The sequence below is a fragment of the Pagrus major genome, chromosome 4 (genome assembly GCF_040436345.1).
Source record: "Pagrus major chromosome 4, Pma_NU_1.0".
Lineage (NCBI taxonomy): Eukaryota > Metazoa > Chordata > Actinopteri > Spariformes > Sparidae > Pagrus > Pagrus major.
Genome location: NC_133218.1, coordinates 8,176,483 through 8,195,189, shown reverse-complemented (window position 1 = coordinate 8,195,189; position 18,707 = coordinate 8,176,483).

Sequence of the window (18,707 nt, the reverse complement as noted above, 5' to 3'; positions counted from 1 at the left end):
ATGAATTTACAGCACCAACAGCAACACCTGACAACAACCATGGTAACTGCACTCTAATGACAGCATTCTCTTATCTGATGAAACAAGATGGAAATGCTTTAAACAGATTATGCTCAAGTTTCTGTTCTGTGGTGAGATTCCTGGTGGGGGCTACTTCTTGAATGTAAAGATAAAGTTAACAGTGGGGATGGAACTATTAAAGGGTTAGGGTTTAATCGTGATGAAAGAACACTCACTTTTCATTATCGGGATAATCGTGCATATCTTCACATGAATGACTTGAAAAAACTAGCTCACTGACATACTGTCATATTGGCTTCCTGATTTATTTCACCATGGCTGAAGGCTTGGTATAGCCCCTCAAAAGCAAGTTAAATTGGATGTGTGTAAATACTACTGATTACAAACTTAAAAACAACAGGGAGATGAGGTTACCACCATGTTTTTAATCCTTAATTGATGATTAATTATGTAAGATTCTTTGATTGATTGTTTTTCCCAAAGAAGGTGAGTGTGATTCCATAAAAATAAGCTTCCTGGCGAAATGTAAGGTGAAAGTGATTACAGTATGTTTGAGTACAATTTTAGCTTTTATTTTAAATTAATTGGGAATATTGTAACGATTATCAGGATAATATTGTTAATCGCAATCATGTTGAACATGAATGGATTTATGAATGAACATGAAATACTCACATGAATTGTGTTTATATATTATTCTCAAGACTTTTACTGCATGCCTGCATTGGCTCTCTCTTTATGTGTTTTGTATGGCAATAGGACAAAACATAAATTCGTCGCTTAAAAGAAAAATGTGCAAAAAACTCACCTGTATGTCCGTGTAGGTGTGGAGTGATGTATTTCCCACATCAGATGGTGACAAAACAAAGTGAAATCCTCTTTATGGAAGTCCCCAGCCGCGGCTCCATCTCCCTGCTGGACTCCTTATGATGAGAACAACACTGAGTATCTGTCTGCGAGTCTGAAGAGTCTCTAGTCTCGCCTCGCAGTTGTATTTCAGTGTCCCCTCTGGAGTTTTTTAGACGCATCTTGTACTCTGTCCGCTGCGTGCGTCAGGCGCTCTGTGGGCGCGGCTTCTTCTCCGCATCCCAGGAGCGTCAGTTCAACGAACCGTGAGCTCCGACAAGTTTCTAATTTTAATCCTGCCAGTGTAAATGTAATGAGACCCCACAGCAGCCCCTATTACCATCATTTTCATCGAGACCAACGCAAACCTGCTCTTACTAACTGCATTAATTATGTCTGGCAAGGTTATGTGATGGTAATTAGAAATGAGGGGGAAAATCACATTCACATGAAATCTCATAGATCATTCTTTTTTCTTTTCTTTTCTTTTCTTTTCTTTTCTTTTCTTTTCTTTGTTTCTTTAGTCATGATGTTCTTGTTTCCCTTGTCAGAGCAGCTTTTATTTGTACTCACATAGCAGCAGTGCCTGAACAAACAAACGACCGTAAGAAAAATCTGGTCCTAATCCAGCTCCTGTTTGCCATCTGCTGTGAGTTTAAATATACAGTAAGTAGCTCCACACAATCTTGTCTTGTGCACTCTTTCTGTGTTGACCATCATACTGCTCAGGAATTTTACCTACAGCCATGGATACGGGACGAGGTGTGCTAAATGGGCTGCAGCGCCACCTAAAACGAGGCAATAACATGTGCCGAATTTACAAGAAGGCCCAAATAAGTAATAATTTGTCAGAAACAGCACTTCACAAAGTTTACAAAATTTCTCCTAACTCCAAAACTCACAAAATTGAGCGATTTTAAAAGGGAGTCTGGGGAATTTCTCTCCCTCTTCATCTCCTTGTTGTTGTTGACAGTAGCTGATGGCTGCTTTGGCCTGTAATATGTTGTGTTCAAATCTGCCGTCTGCTTTCGTGCAAAACATTCACAAATTGTTGTAAATTATTGTTCAGAACAATTAATTACAAATTAATACAAAAAACATGACCATTTATCATGACGTCATTGTATAGACTGACCCAGCTCAGCACCCTCAGCTGTGAGTGACTTCCTACAGCACAATTTAGACTATCAAAGTCAAGTATGTAACAGCAAATAACAACCCAGATTCTTATTATTCATATTCTTCTTTTAGATAAATAGATAAAAGCATATGTTCCTCTCTCTTCATAAGTAATATGGACTGATATTTGCCCAGGTCTTTATATGATAGAGTATGAGCTTTTGAGTGGGTATAAATCTCATTGTGCTGCTTAATGTATGAAAAATTACATTTGTTTTTATAATTTGGGCGATACCTTCATATGTACTATACAAACATGAGAGTGGTATCAATCTTCTCATCTAACTCTCAGCAAGAAAGCAAATCGAAAGCGATTTCCCAAAACGTTACGCCATTCCTTTTAAAGTTGATAATATGTCAGTGTTGTGTTTACAACATGTTTCTGCTGCCCCCAAGTGGACAAAAAAATCAGTTGGTGGTGGTTTAAAGCAACATTACGTACTTACTTTACCTTAAGCTTCAAAATTATGTTGATGGTACAGGTATTTGTGATAGGGTGAATGGTGTCTCTGTTTCAGCTTCATCGCCCCCCTATCACTTGCTTCTGCACTATGTGACTTTGGTGAGTGGGTAGCATCACAGAGCGTAACACTCTACGGCAGTACATCACACGTAGCACTAACTATCACTGATTTTGGTGAAATCTAGGATTTGTATTTATGTTGCACAAACGGTGGTGCAAAATCACATTAAAATACGAATTTCTACATAATGTTGCTTTAAACAAACATAAATTAGGATGTATTATAGAAGATTACACTATTTTTTATGCATGGTCATACTACTAGTATTATACTACTAGTACTACTACTGCTATTTCCACAGAGTACACCACATGTTTCAGCTGCACAATACATTAATGTATGAATGAAAACATCCTGCAGACCTGATTTTTACCGCGTCATTACACTCTCATAATCGGAGCTATTTATATGAAGTGACAAACTAACTCATCTGTGTTCTTCCCGTAAAAGCACTTGAGGGAAAAAAAAGGGGGAAGAAATACAAAATGTGCAGACATTATGCTGAAGCAAAAGTTATGGTGATGTTAACGTTTTATTTTATAGAGTTTATAGAAATGACATGTAAGCCAGGTTGTTTGTATGATCACAAATTCATGGCTGACCCACATTTTAAAACCCCAGGTCGCATGTGACCCACAGGCTTAGTTGTTTGTTGGTTAATCACAATGGATAACTGCAATTATGAAACAAATTAAATCCACTAAATGAATGAAATGCTTATTTGGAAATGTTTCCTCTTCTAGAAAATGAAGAGAGACAGAAATGATGCTGAGTCAGGATGACATTGTGGGAAAGGTTGTGACCTGGATTCACACCAAGTAGGCTGTGACATGGACCGCTAAGCTCTCACCATGCTCCTCATCTGTCACAGGATGATTGTTTTAACACTATGATGAGGCATCAGGTGATAACAGAGGAGAGATAAGCATCTGTTCAATCTCCTCAGATCCACAGAAAGTAGCACCTGAGCACCAAAACACGAGATAAAGTGGTCATAAACAAGTCATTAAGGACCTCTATCACATATCATCGGCTTTTACTGTACCTGATAACAGTATTGACATGTTTAATGTATTCTTGGTAAACGCAGGAAAACACCCCTTAAAGGAATTTTCAATCACCTGACGTACAATTAGAGAGAAATGTATCCATTCAAAAAATTATTTATCAAATCAATAATATGTATTTGAATCAGCAGAAAAGCATAGACGAGGGTATGCTTTTCTGCTGATAAATTATTGATAAACTGTATTTCAAAGATAATAAGAAATGCGATGCAAACCAGTTTCTGTCTTGGGTATCAACTCTCTTTAGAAATTCAAATGAGAGATCCAATTACAACATGCCGTCTTTCATGTGAGAGGAATCTGTTATTCCACATAAACAATACAAACCTGATAGAAAAGGTGGGTAATTCATTTGCTAAATAAAGGTACGTTTTAATTGTTTGTGTTATTTCCTCACACTCTCTTCTATTCAATCTACAGCAGTGTTTTATCAGCAGCGTGGATGTTCAAAGTGATGGAGCAGCTGATTGATGCTGGCCGTTGGTTTATGCAGATGTTGGACTCTGGGATTCTGTCCAAACAGGCCGTGACCTTCCCAGCTCCACAGACATTAAACTCATTTCCAGAGTAATCCACAGTAATTGTGCTGCTTGTATTGAGGCTAAGTTGTATTATCATTCATGGCTTTGCTGTGATGTTGCTGAAGTCCATTCCCTTCCACACGCAACACATATTATTACTGCACCTGCAGGCTTGTGTAGCCTAAGACAAACAGAGTGCTTAACCTATTAGTTTCTCATAAAAAACTTAATTCTGCTGCTTATACAACTCCTATGGATATTATGTTGAGCCTAAATGGGCATAACATGATAGAATATGTATTTAAATTAATCCATTTAAATGAAATTTGAGATGCCTGGAAATCTACCTACATCATTTGTTTTTTAAAGCAAGTGGATGTAGCTATGACGTGTTGAGGGTGTGTCCATAAGTCCACCAGTCTGACAATTTTTGAAATAGTCTACTGATGCAAAATTAAATTAAATAAGAAAATTAAAAGACAGCACAACTGGAAGACAATTCTGCTAAGCTAATTAAAGTGGACTTCAAGCTCCACCTCCAAGTCACTTCATCAAATGAGTGTCGAATGATGGGACGGAGAGAGAATGACAGCCATGCATGCGAAGCAGGGGCAAAATTAGTGCACACAGCTCATGTCTAATGACAAGAGTATGTCCAGTCCAGTACCAATCCTATGAGCATGTGATAAGCCCATTTTACCTCAGATAGCAAAAATGTATTCATTGAGTATCTAGTATAAGGATACAAAGCTCCAATATGTAGTCCCATTGTTTATGAGCCGTTACCAATCACAGCTGTTGAACAAAAGTCAAATAAAAATATATGTATTTGATTTGATCTTATTTTATAATTATTTTTGCAAAATTCAATATATGATCAAATACAGTGGTTCCAAAAGCTACCATGTTTGACTGTTGCAATCAGAGTAGATGGGCCTTAAGAAGCAGTTCCACTGACTGAACTGAACTGAACTGAACCATGCCCCATAATGTTTCATTCTACTGGCTAGGGCAGAGTCAACCTTGACTAAGCTGAGCTGACAAACAACATTTGCTTTAAACTGCAGTGTAATCAGATTGAAGATATGACCGGTCAGGATGAACTTGACAATGCAAAGACAGAATGTATACAAAACACACACAAGGACAGAATGAGTTATAAAATGTGAAATGAACAAAACCTAAAGAAAATTACATCAAAAAGACTATGTTGGGATGATGTTCGTGGAAAATTTAACAGTAGAGCCTTATAACTGAATATAGTGGATATACCTGTATAGGGCAGTGTGTATGTGGACATTATTGGTTAGATGTGTGTAGTGATGCTGCCATGAGTTATGTGTTTGAGGATGTGTGTGCTTGCAAATGGAGTGGGGTGATGCGTAGCAGCCTCCAGGTAATGAGGCATCCAACTGGCAGGCCAACATGTCCAGAGCAGGGTGGTGGAGGTCGGGGCCTGAGAGGTTTCTTACTGGTTGAGACAGCTTCCAGATTTCCACAAGAGAGATTTCCACCTGGTTGGAAGGCCACCCAAAAATTGGCAATTCAAAGACGAAAAAGTAAGCCTGCCAAAGCAGGGTCTTAGCCACCTCTTCTCTTTAAATGAGCCCCCACGGATCAGATGAACACACACTGTGAAGCTAGACAGCTGAGACACGCCAGAGGCTAGAAAGAGTTGGGCCCACAGGAGAAGGGGGTTCAGGGAGGATAAAGGTGTCTAGGTGAGAGTTGTGGCCATGTACGATAAAGTGTGTGTGTATTTGGTGAGAGTTAATGTGTGTGTAGTGATACAAAGCATCTGGCCCTGTGTATACACCTTATAGCCCATAACAATGTATATCCTACACTTTGCCCTCCTCCATCTATGGAAGTACTAAAGAGTCAACACTGAGCAATGAACTGTTTAACTTGAAGTGAGTGGACTTAAGTCTCAAAGGATTACTCCACCAATTTTACACATTAACAAATAAAAAGGAACACATGAAAAGTAGGAAAAACATGTAAACAATATTCTGTAAGATGAAACAGTGTAATATAGACATGTGTCTTACTGCTCCATCAACAGCAACATTCAGTGAGTTTACTAGAATATCTTTAGGTGCATAACAACAACAAATGACATAGATTTAGACAAAGACCGAGACAAAACAAGGTTTAAAGCCTGTAGTCAAAGTTGATGCGTCCTCTGAAAGCTCTCTAAAGCTCTATGTGTTGTGCATTATTGCATTTGTTCCATGGTTGTGTAACTAGGACAAAACACTGGACAGGTACACTGCAGGTATACCTGCTAGCCGTCTGGGCTGTTAGTTTCTGATGGGCAGTCAGGTGTAAAGAGTAGTGAAAAATGGCTTTCCCAATGAACTGCATGCTAAAAATATCCAGAGTAGCCCTCCTTCAAAATAGGTCACTGATGATTTTTCATTTCCTAATACATGGCAAAAGGTTTTGTCTGTAATCCAGACTAAACTGTGCAATGCGACCCCTCTTAGAGTCAGATACAATAAGTATCAAGTACCTCTGGCTTTGAACAAGCCACTTAATAATAGACAAGGCCAATTAGCATCTTAGCATGCTGATATGAGCTTTTAGCTCAAAGCATTGCCATGTCTCATTTATATATTCAAGTTTGACAGTATTATAAATGATCTTGTGTGGACAGTGGTATGTGCAGTGTTAAGTGTGTGTACCAATCATATTGTGACTGAACAAATCAACAGCTTGTGGCAGTAAAGCTCCCCTCACAAGTGAATGAGTGCACTGTCATCAACTTAGCCATAAAACACAGTTTACACAATAGTCATCACACAATAAATGAATACACAGTTACCTCTTTATAAACCTACTAAAAGACAGAAAAAGCCACAGAAACAACCACAATCTGATGACTCTGTTGTAAATAATAGGCTGCTGAGCGATTCTCTACAGTGCTCATACAGTATAGGCTAGTTTTTTACTGAAGCAAATGTGACAGCTTGAACTAGCAGCACAGTGGGCGTACTTCTGAACTGATAACACTCAAAATCGGTTGAAAAAAGTCTGAAAAAAGTGACGTCAGCCACGACTGCAGATCAACTATTGGCTATATGTGGAGAGTGGACAAAACAATAATTAGTGAAAAATGACTTTGAAGGACCGTATGGTAAAAATACAACTCTTTGTACTGTGTTCTACTTTTCCCTGATAATCGATTATTTTCTATCCAATTAGCAATATTTTGTGTGCCTACTATAGACCATATTCGCACAGTGGCCAATATTCCTCTGATGTCACACTCAGAGACTGAAATAGTGACAATAGACAATGAATAGTGAAAGTCTGGAGTGACATATTTCAAGGCAAAACAACATATTTGATAACCAACTGTAGTTGGTGCAGCAATATTTTAAAATTAATTTACCTGCCTTTCCTGTCGTATTATGTAACACTATCAAACAGTAATGTTAGACAGGAAGTGGTTGAATGCTAACATTAGCTGTTAACAGGTTATCAAGTATGTTGTTTTACCTTGAAATATGGCCTGATGTCCCTCCAGATTAAACTATCCATTGTCTTCATAGTTGAAAATCAATGAGGAACAATTAGTCTGATTCCCCACGTTAATATGAATTGCAACATGGAACACAGCAGAACAACATTTGAGAGGAAAATGGCTGCTGTGTGAATATGGTCTAGTGCTTTGTATATCCTCCACCGTTAAACAAAGCATTTAACCTATAATCTGAATTACAATCATACTGACTGTTGAGAGCATTGCATGCTTCAACTTTTAACGACACTTATAACCACTTGCTACTTTGTATAATAGGCTGACCTGAAGTAACCTGCTCCTATAGCTCACGTGTAAAATGCTTCTTATATTATATTTTCCAATTATAATATATATTCCTCCCAGCAGGAAGAAAGCACTTCACGCTTTATTCCAATTACCAGCTGGATGTACAATGGCAGAAAGATAATTGACACACACTTTCCAACATGAGTCACAGTCAACAGGCTTATCTGCAGCTGGGACATAACAGGAAAGAATCCTCAAGTGTTCACCATTATTTAGCTTTTTGCTGGCAGCAGACACAGAGAGTGGTAAGTGTACATTATGTGATGCTTTGGGGTGGGGGTATCAATCAAATGTAGCACAAAGCCTGTGATGGAGGGAAAAGAGTGCAGTTAATCCATAATGATAATGAATGTAGACAGAGAAAAAAACACACCACAGTGACGTCTGAGAGGAATACAATCATGAAAAATACATTGCCATTGAGTGCTATCACATCATTTCATTCACAGCCTGGACTTAAAGGAGATGTATTATGCGTTTTTGTTTTTCCTTCAGTGTTTTATATATGTTATTGTGAATATAAAAGATACTGAAAGTTACAAAGGTCAAAGTCCGCACCAACAGAAACTCTCTCCTACTTAAAACTCTGCTCCTGAAACGTCTCGTCAGTTGTCCTGCCTTTATTTCCCAAAATAAAATTATGAACCTAAAAATTTGCATAATATGTCTTCTTTAATTAACATTCTGAAAAGTACTTAAAAACCAGCAGACAGCAGACATGTAAATATGTAATACCTTACCTCACCCTATAGGCCAATCGGAGATGAGATGCGTTGTCTCTCTGAGTTTACACAGCACACTGGTGGTTTAATAGTCACTGCTTACCAAGCCCTGATATTTTGACCTTTACTGTAACATGATAACATCGAGTCTAACTTGTGGGATAGATGGGATAACAGTGGGACAGTTGTGTCTTCAAATTTAACATAAGAAATCCATTGAGAGCAGAGACATCTGCTAGTTTAACTAACATAATTTGTCAAACAGAACAGCCCATATTGTATTCTGACTTATACCAGAGCACCACGCCAAGATGAGTCACTCCCCAAGTCTCATCAAATGGATCAATATTGCCGCCGGTAATAAATAACACTCGAGTGAAAACTTTGGGTTGCACCACCTTTATTCGGTCAGCCATGTGTTTGCCAAACTGGGACACACTAATACGCATGGTTGCTCCACCCGATCACAAATATGTCCAAGCACACAAAATGCCCTTATGACTTTTCATGAGATGATGGTTCTTTGAGGTAAAGAGGTCTTAAAAAGGGTAACTGCATTGTCACAGTAGTCAAGAGTTGTCTTTGAGGCTCTTAACATCACTCTTGTGAATCACTGTGGCGTTTCAGTGGACTTCAACCGAAAGAGTTCAACAACCAAACGTATTCTTTAAACAGAATGAAATATGGCAGACCTGCAAGAAACCTTTGTTTTGTAAGCTCAGGTGCTCCCACCTTTTCTTGGTACCTGTATTTAAAGCTATCAAGGTTATTTTTGTTCGGCTCAATCACAGGACAACTACATAAATCAGGATAGTGGTCAATTCTCACCTGAACAATGATATTTTAATGACAGTGATCATTTTCAAAGACATCAAAACATACAGGCTCAAAAGAAAAAACACTCACAAGTAGTGCAGTGACCGAACACTTTTGACAGTGCATGAAGTGTGGGAAGCCAGTGAGTGATAGTCCTGGTTGATTTGGGTATTGTATGGTGGTTATAACTGTGAGGACATTATGCCCACCTGGTGCCACTCATGGACGTATGACAGTGTATCCTACATACTGTACAGGGAAAAATAATGATTATCATAATTTATTGCAAACGATTTACATTTTCTGCACAAGATGTCAAATGTTAGAAATGTTTATTCCTTGAAAGTGTGTACTGATCAGAAAATACAGTAAGAAAATACTGTAGTGTTGGCCAACGGAAAACAAAGAAAACAAAAATCTATTATGTGTTACAGGACAACCTCTCACAGTTTTGAACCCACTGCTCTTTTTCTCTATTGTTCTCCTCCTGTATTTCTGCCATTTTCCTCAAATGAATCAAAGGCATCTCTGAACACATTCATTTGTTTTCAACCTGAATGTCATCCACCAGGTGCACTTCAGCACTTCAGAAAACTCTCACTACACACTCTCTCAGTAAATTAAAATGAAAGTGAAAATGTAATGATAGGAAACACTCTGCTGGTTTAATGGTTCCTACTCTTCCTTCTGAAGACATGTGGCTCAGGACTGCTGATGTTTCTCATACATGAAAATACCTTAATAACAAAAAGGAATGTATGTTTGCAAGCAACACTTACTTAATAATACAAGACTCATTCAATTAAATTCAGGAAATTAAATGTATTCATTAATTAACTTCTAATACTGACTGGGTAACACTGATTAGACTGCAGAAAACTGAAACCCCAGATTATAACGTCTCTTGTAGTTCTGATTGAAGCGGTCACAGTAGAGCAACTATTGAGAATTAAAATACAAAATAGCCAGAATGTTTTTTAAATGATGTAACGAGCGGGGAGATTCCATGATAGACAGCAGATATAATCAGATTGAATTGTCATTTAATTTTCACTTCTGTGGCCGGTCATTCAACCAGGACACATAGACTGACTTCTCAGACAGAATTTGCATACTAACTTATCATCTAACTGTAACATATGGATCCAAAAATAATAATTTATAAGCAAAAATGTACATTTTATTATAGTTATAAATTTAAGTATGCATTTGTACTTTTACTCTGTAGAACTGTAGATGGAACACTAATGGAGGTGGCTGAGGTTTATGAATTAGGAAACCCATTTGAAATATTTTTAGCCCTGTCTCGCTGACCTCAGAGTGCCAAGGCCTGTCGGCTGCTGTCTTCTCTCTCTGGGAATATGGAGGGATAACTCAGACACACCAAGTCATCTCAGGCTCACCCATACCCACAACAAAATTCTGAATTGAATGTTTCACTGTCCCCACTGGTCCACTTCGTCACTTAGTTGTTTAGTCATCCAAAACATAATAATATCCAGTCAGCCTTGACATAACTGAGGAAGGCTTTGTATTCTAAGGGTGTCAAGGATTCAAATATCATCCCAATAGAGGGAAGATAAACTAAAATAATAATGATGTTGCTGTTTCTGAATTCTCAGTGGACATAAGTCACTTTTTATTACTCGACCGTCAGCTAAATCTAGGCTTAAGTACAATTATTTTGAGCTCCTAGGCACAGCTGGTTATGTGCCTCTGAATCATTCACCTGTCTGAAACCACAAGCACCATTCCATGGCAAGCGAAGAGAGCTAATGGGTCCACAGCAGATGGTTAACGGCATCCACAAAAAGAGACTTTTCTCGTCTCAGTGAACCTCAGAGTTCCAGTTACCAAACAGTTAGAGCAAACTGGGGGGTAATGTGCTGCCTTCAGTAATTAGGCTACTATATGACATATTGCTATATTATGCTCTTTTTATTTCAATAAAAGAATTATGGTGGAATATTGTATTGTCTTTATCATGAAAATAGGGAATTTTGATAAATGTCATTTATTTAATTTCTCTAAGATTATTGTGTATGTAATCAGCATCAATTTTTGGTAGTACATAGTGGAATAGTAATTTTTTTGTACTTAGTGAATAATTATGAAATACCATGCCAGGACAAAGGTTTAATTATCCAACAATAAATAATAATTTCCAGGGATGCACAAATCTATCAAGACAAAGGAGTCTAATGTGAACGAAATGCTAACATTAGTCTGCTAACATGCTCACAATGATGATGATGATGATGATAAGCTTTGTGTTTAAAGATCTTGATCTGGCTGGCATGTGCATATTTTTTAAAAGTCAGTGAAAGAATTTATTTTTATTTATTTTTTTTAATACTTCTTCGGCTGTTTGCAGGATGCATGTCGATGAGGTCATGTATCTATTTATTGCTAAGTAAGATCAAAAACTGAAACATGACGCTGGTGAAACAAGATAAACTTTGGTTTAGTGCCGTACCACCAGACTACTGAGCTGCTTTTTCCTCAGACTTCTTAATTCATCCTCAACAATCTACCTGACTCAACGACAGGCACTCAGAATAACTACACTAACTATAAAGAAATGGCCAGTCTTCTCACTAATGGTCTCATGTAGGTCATAAAGGAGCATCAGTGTGAAATTGAGACAGTTCCATAACATGTTGAAAGTTAATTGTAGGACATTTAAAGTCCCCACCAAGTCAAAAATGTTTTTCCTCTTGTTAATGTTTGAGCTTTACAGTGCAGAAGGATGTAAGTGCAGAGTTTGACGCTAGAAGTTTTTTTTTTCACATTTCATTGCTGAGAGTGTAAATTTTCTTTGTGACATCACAAAGAGTTTGGAAGCCAATCCTGGTCCAATCTTCAGCATCCATAAGTATGATGTTAAAACGTGAAGCCACCAGTGCACAAACACTGAGAATGGACTTAACAGTGAGACATCTTGTGCCAAGCAGTAACCTGTGAACTAACTTTTGAAATAAAATTAATATTTGCATTATCATATATTACACAATTTTAACTGAAGGAGGAGGAGGAGGAGGGGCCATTTTAAGGACTTGCATGTGATAATTATCGTGTTTTTCTGCAAAAGAAAACGTGCCAAACACATTAGAGAGTTTATATTTTGATGTATGCTTTAATACGTGTGTGGATAAATAATGGTATTTATTCCTTCAGAGTGCCAAAGCTCATCTACTGCTGTTAATAATAATAAATCAATTGTAAACTCTGGTGATTCTTGTGGAAATTATGAGTAATTACTAACCCTTTTGCAAATCTCTGCAACATGTGACTGAATGTTCCCTTAGTTTAATTTTATTTGGATAAGAGTGCCCTCTAGTGACAGAGTAAATTACTCAGGGGGATATTTGAATATCAGAGAGGTCACATTACATATGATTTCCAACAGTACAATTAGCGTGATTATTACTGTGATTATAATTATTATTGATCTGTTATTGTAGGATAATGACTTCAAGATTTAAAACTTCAAGATAACCAGATCATCCCTCTCCCTGTGTCCACAGTTTTATGCTGCAGAGGATGTTCCTCGACGAGCCAGTTCATTATCTATCAGCATAATGAGCCACTGCTGGGCTCATCATCATCACTCCTTCGCTAATCAACAACTCACCTGCCATGAAACACAGTCACACCTCTTTCAGTGTGTGCAACCAGTGCGCTGTTCTTTTCTGTGGTGTACTGTGGTGGTGGCATCAGGGCTGCTGAGGCCAGCAAGCTCAGCAATGGAGAGAGGAAAGCCATCTCTGTGGTCAGACTGGAACTGGACAACTAGGGGTCATTGGTGGAGAGAAGGATGATGGACAAGACTAAAACCATCCTGGAAAACACCACCTCTCAACCTCTCACCACCTCTTTGATGAGCTGAGGCAGATGGGCAGCCCAATCAGCCACCGGGTCATCCAGCCCATGTGCCAAACGGAGTGTGATCAGTTCAGCCTGAAGAGGCCTGTGAGAAGTCTTCATGTAACTTGACCTTGTATGAAAAACAATCTCTTAAGGTGTTAAACTGATGTAAATAAATCCCCTTTCTGTAACTAACCTGGCTGTCAGCTCCCTCCCTCTCAGAGTCCACCTGTAGAGCTCTCTGACTCGCCTTCCGTCCCTAACAACCCTGCCACAGTTGTGAAACGTGGCATCAAGTTTCAACTTGTGGGGTAAACTTCTGACTTCTCTCGAGCTGCACTTTCCTTCTCTTTCCTACCTTGAAGTTGTTTAAGGTAAAGTAAAGTTGTTATCACTGCTGTTATTTAACTACAGTAGTGGTTGGATTTGAATAAAAAATATGTCAGTACCAGGACCTGTTTTAGGCAGACATATATTAGGGGGCAGTCAGAAATGTGAAGGTGGCATTGTGGGCACACATAATGCGCCAGCAGCAATTTTTTGGGGGGGTGTTTTACACACTTTTTGGGAGTATTTCTTGCCTGTAACTGTGTTTTCTCTATGGAAAATGCAGAGACTGGAGACAGAGATCAGTCCAAAGGTGATTTATTCAAACAAACATATTTAGATGCTGGAAGCGTGGAGGGCAGGCAGGATGGCGTGGCCTGGTGGCAGCGAGGATGGATTCCAGGTTGACAGATGAAGCTGTGAGCCGAGCAGAGAGACACTGGGATTTGCACACAGAGGGAAAAGCATAAGCCTGAGATGGTGTCCAGTCATAGAAAACACAACAACACAGAAACCCTGATTGCCACGGGCACACCATGACAACAGGTCTGTTTTATTTGGACATATCTTGAACAACATTGGTTTTGCTACAAGAATATCATTTTTCAGGTTTACATCATCTGCCTCAGTGCCAGCAAGCACAGAGGGGTGGAAACGGGCTTCTATAAACCTGATTACCTGAAGACCTTTAACTGCTGGAGAAGTGTTTCTGGTGGACCTCATGTGGCGAGGCACCTGCCGGCAGAGTCTCTGCAGGTAGGACATCTTTTATTATCACCCCAAATGTATTTATTCATCTTCTTAAACGTGTAGAAGTGGGTTTCGGTTGACAATGTGCATATACCCTTGGTAAATTGTTGAATTTACAGATAGGATATTGATAGCATTTTAGGTAGCTTTTCAGGAAAAGTCAGTTTTGAGTGATACTGGACGTTTTCTCAGTATAAAATTATGTTTAGATGATAAGAATGTGCTGAAAGTCCCGCGACAGGTGAGGAATGTGTTCATTGTTGTGTAGTGATTTTTAAATGCTGTTATTACTGTCTGAGGGTTATCATTTTTAGATATTTAATGTCGAAAATTTAGGGGAAAAGATGGCGACTGGGCCTTTTTTTTTAAAAATGCCAAAAAACAACGTTTTTGTCTCGTGTGCCATTACGGAGATGATGGAACGTGAGGAGATGAACACGTGCAGGTGTAAACACACCAGGCCCGTCTCTCTGTGTGCAGCTGAGGTTGCCGCTAAAATTGTTGAAACTGAACTTAAAGTGTAACCGGATATGTTGTCGGAGACAGTTCAAGTTCACAGTTGATCATATTTTTGAAGGACTTTTCACTGTTGTGCTCAGTCAGCACTCAGAGCTTGTACTTGGCGTGTTTGTATTGAAAAGGTGGTGAAGAGATGAGAGTGGCGTCCTGTGTCCACACCACAGTCTCCTCCACAACATGATTTGCGACTAATAAACAACATAGTGGCTTAATTAGTTTTCCGTGCGGAGAAGAACAGATTATTGTGTGCTTATTTTAGAGAAGTCCTGTTGTTAACTGCACGCTTTTTAATCAAGGTACGCACAGTTTAGCCTGCGTAATGGTGCACGCTGTAGACCACGCCCCTAATTATGCATAACCTTAATATAATTTAAAGCAGAGAGTTATATAAAACTTCAGATGAAGGGATAAATAATCTACAGAAATCAGCTGTAAACATGTTTATTTCTGCTGGAAAGATATTTTAACATGGACTCTTATGGGGACTGACTCACTGGTGGAGCCTCCAGTCGCCGCTAGAGGAACTGCAGGTTTGGTACTACAGTGTCGGCCTCAATCCTCAGAACAGCAGATTGACGCTGGTTTAAAAAACAACCAAAAAAACATCAAGTGTCTCCGTACAGCTCATCTGGTGTAATCCACGTCTGCAGAAGCCCTGAGATCACAAACTGAAAAGAAAAGATGTTATTTACAAATCTTTCACTGTAGCTCCTGAGATAAAAGTGTTAGTGTGCACGAGCTCGACCGCACGTCGAGGGTGTGAATTCTTTTCAAATCAACATTTTTAAGTCATTCTCAAGTGTTGTTCCTGTGGTGGACAGACATTTATTTGAACAAAGTATTTACAACAAAAATACCACAAACAAAGAACTTTTTGAGTATTTATTGTCCATGTGAATACAAGTGAATACAGTTCAATACTCTTGATCACATACTGGACAGAATCTTTACAAAAATTAAAAACTTTACTGATAAAATAAATTCATACAATATGAAAAGGAATCCATCACATTCATGTTAATACATGAACTCTGAGTGCAAACATTCAGGGGTTCGTTTCTGCTTTTTGTTTTCAAAAAACACAGATGTCACCAGCGTCATTACAGAAAGTATCAATCACTGAATCAAATCTGAATCACATCAGAGCAGCTTGTTTGTCTGAGTTTGTTGTCACGGCTCGGCACAAAAGGAGGAAAAATGCTCCACTTTGTGTTGTTTTAAAGGTCCAGTGTGTTGGATTTAGTGCCATCTAGTGGTGAGGTTGCAGATTATAACCAACTGAAGACCCCTTGTCTCACCCTCCCCTATGGGGGCTGCTAAAAACACTAAAAACATGCAAGTCCCTCTGTAGAGTCAGTGTGTGGTTTGGCTGTTCTGGGCTAATGTAGAAACATGGCAGTGAACATCCACAGGTATTTCATATTTTTAGAGCCAAACGTGTTCCTCCAAAAAGTTTTGGACACATCCAGAAGATGTTGGAGTGATGTGTCCGCATAGTCTCCAACACTGCTGTTGTGACTGAGATCATTTACTTGTAATGTGAGGCGAGATGAAGAAACCAATCAAATTTTTCCAGACAAATTGTCTACACCTCTTCGAGCATGTGGTTGAGTGCTGTGCTTCCCACATTCAACGCCGTTCCTCCTGTAATATTTCTGTTTTTATACTTTATTTTAATTATTTTTGTTTTTGTATTACAACAAACAAATGAACAGAATAAGAAAGAAAATTGCAGACGGATGAGTGATAAGGTCATCATGGGTATAATGAAATGCTTTGCAATAAAAAACTGAAAGGGGAAAAAAAAAAATTAGGTTACATTGTAATGTTCCTGTTAGTCCTTGAAACCCTTGAAAGGGATCTTCTGATTCATATGACTTGAGTCATTTTAAAATGACACTCCTCCAAACAAAATATAAACATAAGAGAGAAATCATTTATGGCTCAAATAATATTTCCATTTTTTCCATTATTTCTCACATTTTTCAGCAGCACGTCTCAGAGAGGAAGTTAACCGTTCCATTATGTACATTTCTGAACTATTTCTGTCCATTCAAGGATTGTTGGAGACTCTCTACTTCGCCATTTCCTGGTTATTGCGTTTTTACTAGCTGCTAGTAGTATTTGAAGTAAATATCTGGCCGTTTTTTTCCAGCTCAGTTGGTAAATTTCCCAAATAAATAACAGTGACATTAAAATCAAGATCTGAGCCGCTTATAGATCTGATGTCTGTTACTACACATGTCCAGTAGGCAGAGATATTAGGACACTCCCAAAAATTGTGATATTGACCTGCAGACATGTTACCACACATTCTCCAGCAATGGCCATATTTGGATTTGTTACTGCAGGATTTTTTTATTCTGGGAGTAATGAAAAACCTTAAGGTGTTTTTCCAGGTGAATTCCCCCCAGATACCTGAACTTGAGGTGTTTGACTGTGTCTTACCAGTGACGGTTCTGGACCAATTTTACTGAGGGGGCCTGGCTGGGGCCAGAGGTTTTGTCAGAGGGGCACATTCAACCCGGGGCAAAAAAGACAAAGATTCAAATTCTCATTTGATTTATTTATATTGTTATAAAACAAGTGATTAAGCAGATGAATTAACAATGTAAATAACTGTTAGGTGCAGCTTTGGTTCATTTTCTCAGTACAAAATACAGTAAATACATCGGCTGCCCTACTATTACAGCAACTGTATTCTGCGGTTTTGGTGATTTCTGGCAAACCGATCAACAAATGAGTCAAGATTCAATGCCTTTGCCCTCCTTGACTCAATGCTCAGTACACCCAGATTGCTGAGTCTCTCATCGTTCATGGTGGATCTGAGGTACGTTTTCACCAGCTTTAACGTAGAAAAACTCCGTTCACAAGAAGCTGTAGTGACTGGGATCGCAACTGCGATTTTACAGAGTCTGTAGAGCTCAAAAAACACTTCTTTATATGGCTCAATGAACTGTACTAGCTCTACTGTACTGGAGGGTCTCTGCATCCCACTTCGTATTTTCCTGTCTAAGATCCTTCTGAATTGATGTAGTTCATGCTGCAGGTCATCAATATTTGAGTCATACAATCGAGCAAATGAAAACAGAGCTGTCTCTTTCAGAAATGCATCTTTTTGGGGATTTAGAGCCCGGATGCTATTCATTAAGTCACAGTTTCTCTTAGAAAATCGTCTCTCAAGCTCACTGAGCAGTAGATCGATGACAGGGTAGAAAAAGTTTGTACGAAACCCGTCTTTATCTCGCTCTGACTCTCTCTGCCCAACAGTGGTCAGTACACAGTGCTCGCTTAGGGTTTTTTGTCGTTTTGCAGCTGGTGGTGTTGGATCACACTGCTCGAAAACATTCAACGCTTCATCCCACACATCATCAAAAAACGACTCTTGTCTGAAATCATTCAATGTCTGAACTAAAGCATCAACTAAATCTACAGCTTTTGAAATGTCAAGTGTTGAAGACTGTAGCATATCAGAGAGAAGTTTTGTTTCTCCAAACACTTTACAGAGTGTAACAAGATGCACTATGAATGCAAGATCCATCTGTGCCAGCAGACCTCGTGCCTCAACAGATCTTTCACCATTACGTTCTTGGGCTATCTCTTGCAGTAGTCGCTTAAGGGCAGGCAGTCTATCCATGATGTTGCGTAGAGCTATAAATCGACATGCCCAACGAGTGTCGCATAAACGCTGGAGCTCTCTTGGTGCACCTTCG